Source organism: Primulina eburnea, chromosome 10, assembly GCF_022965805.1.
Source record: "Primulina eburnea isolate SZY01 chromosome 10, ASM2296580v1, whole genome shotgun sequence".
Classification (NCBI taxonomy): Eukaryota; Viridiplantae; Streptophyta; class Magnoliopsida; order Lamiales; family Gesneriaceae; genus Primulina; species Primulina eburnea.
Window position 1 is genome coordinate 18,096,628 of NC_133110.1, and position 3,282 is coordinate 18,099,909.

At 40.5% G+C, this 3,282-nt stretch overlaps 1 non-coding gene across 1 annotated transcript; it reads right to left on the bottom strand.

Annotated features, from left to right (window-relative positions):
• Nucleotides 1–2,576: 2,576 nt before the first annotated feature.
• LOC140804092 (small nucleolar RNA R71) lies at nt 2,577–2,682 on the bottom strand. Its single transcript, XR_012112051.1, has one exon. It is a non-coding gene; the product is annotated as a small nucleolar RNA R71 (small nucleolar RNA).
• Nucleotides 2,683–3,282: the final 600 nt, after the last annotated feature.

Consider the following 3,282-nt stretch of genomic DNA (forward strand, 5'->3'; position numbering starts at 1 on the left):
CAAGGCAGAGCATCAGATACCTGCAGGGAAGCTGAGACCACTCCCTATCCCTGATGAAAATGGCAGAACATCACCATGGATGTTGTGGCAGGGCTTCTGAGGACTACTGAAAGATATAATGCCATTTGGGTGATTGTTGATCAGCTCACTAAATCAGCTCATTTTCGAACGATCAGGAAGACTTTCACCATGACTCAGTACGCAGAGCTGCACATCTGAAAGATAGTCAGATTGCATGGGATTCCAGTGTCCATCGTGTCAGACAGGGACCCGAGGTTCATGTAACGTCTGAAAAATCAATCCACGTAAATCACATGCATGCAAAAATATTTTAATTTCTTAATTGTTTTTAAATGCTAGCATGATGTTTTATATGATTAAATATAGGATTGCATGATTAAATGATTATGTGACATGTTTTCATGAAATTAAGGATTTTTATCCGAATATTCGATAATAGGCAGGGAAAAGGAGACCGGGGATGACCAAGACAAGAATATGTAATTTTATTTAAATAGTGGCAAGGCTTCCTAGTATGATGTAAAATGATTTAATTTTCTAAAAAATTTGACGTTCAAATTATTTTACGAATCGAGCTCGATTTTTCCCGAGAAGCCGGTTTTGGACAAACAGTGAGTTTTAAAAGATCAAAAATATTATTTTATGGAAAATAAGTTTATAAATTTTATATTTTAATTAATTAAGTGTTATTGGGCCCAATTTAATTAATTTAAATAGGCCCAATTACCCTTAAGCAAGCAAGCCCAAAACCAAAGCCCATTAATAGGTAATTAAGTTTATAAATAACTAAACCTAGTCTTCAAACCCTCATATTTCAGCCGAGAACACCTTGCACACACTCACATAATTTTCGAAAATATAAGGAGAAGGAAAGCTTGTGTTATTCGTCGCCCGTTCGTCCTTCCTCGCCAACGATTGTATATTCGAGCGTTATAAACGCAAAGGCACGTTCTCTAAACTTCTTTTAACATCATACAAATCATAATATGATTGATTTAATTTTTTTATGCATGAAAAATATGTGGGTTCGATTATTTTACGGTAAGTTACGTATTTTCGAATTTTTAACGTTTCTATGCTTGTTTTGAAATCGTTTTTGAATCCGACGGACACGCTGCCAAAACATGATAAAATATGAAGGATTTATAGCCAAAACATGACATAATAATAGAAAAAACAAGGCTGGAATTTGTGGGCAAAAATTCAGAATAGGAGCCGTGAGTTTTGGGGTGGCTTTGTGTGCTTGTGGTAGTTCATGGGGTCGGCTAACTTGCATGGGGGTTGGGGGCTCGGCCAGGGTTGGTAGGGGCTTGGCTAGGGTCGTGGTGAGTGGCTAGGAAGAGTCCTAGGGTGGCTGGTGATAAGTGGTGTTTTTACGTGTTTATTGCATTAGTTTTAATTGTGTTTACATTGCGCATGCATGCATTTCATTTACTTTTTGTTCATTTTATAGTAATTAATTGCTTTTGATTATGTCTCACTTGTGTGTGATGGATCTGCAGGAAAAATGATCGGAGAACGAAAATCAGAGCGAAAGGTGGAAAGCTCAAGAATATTGGACAGAACAAGCGGCGCCCGAGCGGTACATTTCTACCGTCCGGGCGCGAGAAGTGAATAAATTAAGGGCCAAGACAGAAAGTTGGCACTCGGGCGGTGCTTTTCTACCGCCCGAGCGCGAGAAAATGCCTCCGAAGTCAGCCTTACAGAATCTTGGCGCTCGGGCGGTGCTCTTCTACCGCCCGAGCGCGAATGCCGCATCAGCCGAGGGAACTTAAAGAAAGTTGGCGCTCGAGCGGTACTTTTCTACCGCCCGAGCGCCACTTATTTTTGGCAAGATTTGTTCAGCCGATTCTTTCCTTAATTTCTGAACAAGACTGATATGGTATGCGAGGGGGACGAATTGGAGAGGCATTCAGACATAATTCGACAGCCGTCAAGGAGCTTTGGAGAGAACTTTGCGCTTGGAGTGAAGATTTGAAGTTTTCCGGGCATCGTTCTTCGCAGATTTCGTCACGTCTCGTATTTCTAGTTTATTTTCCGTTGTTTAAATATTGTTTTGCTTATTTTCATTATGAATTCTAGTAGCTAACTTTATAATTTGTTGGGATTAAAGGGGATCCTACCCCAAACTTTCAGTTGGTTAATTTATATTTCGGTTTGTGATTTATTCTTGATTATTCTACGATTTTCATTGTGTCGTTGAGCGTAGCTAACTTTTACGACAATTTTATATCACGAGTGAGTTCGAGAATAACTAGTGATAGGATCGAGTAGTATAATCTGCGGATCTACAATTTGCATAGAAATATGAAATTGGATACGTGTTGATAGTCATAGTCCTTAGGGTCGAAAACTAGGGGATTTCATCAATCGAAATGCGGTTCATTCTTGATAAATAATTAAAGACATTTAATTACTTCATTGAGTGAATTAGTTTGGCATAGCTCGAGAGAGTGTGTTCAATTGAATAGGAAAACCTGTAGGTTCGATCGCTACATGGGAGGACATGGCGAAGGAGTTTCTTATCAAATACTTCCCTCCATCAAAAACCATGAAGCTGCGAGCAGACATTACAACATTTGCTCAATTCGATCAAGAATCTTTATATGAGGCATGGGAACGCTTCAAGGACCTACTACGAAGATGCCCACATCATGAGTTACCACTTTGGTTAGTCGTTCAAACATTTTATTACGGTTTGCTTACTCCTAACCGTACTATGATAGATGCTGCTGCGTGTGGGAACCTTTTGAGGAAGACTGCGGAAGAAGGATATGAGTTGTTGGAGGAGATGGCTGCTAGCAGCTATCATCCTCAATCTGACAGGAACAACCAGCGGAGAAGTGCCGGAGTTCACCAGGTAACTGATTTTTCTGTTATTACTGCACAACTTGACGCTTTAAACAGGAAAATAGACGGCTTGAACGTGGGTGGCACGGCTATGCGTCTTCAAGAGATATTCTGTGAGAAGTGTGGAGGGGAACACTATGTGAAAGACTGTCAAGATGGAAATCCCTTCTATGTGCAAGATGAGGCACCGGTGAATCAAGTGGGAGTCCAAAACCGCCCAAGGAATGACCCTTACTCGAACACATATAATCCTGGGTGGAGGCAACATCCCAACTTCTCATGGGGCGGTCAAAACAGTCATAATAGGCCGCAAGGAGGACAACAATATGGGAAACAACCGATGTACAGATCCGATCCTCCTAGAGAAGAAAAGTCCAACTTGGAACAAATGATGTCTAAGTTTATCTCATC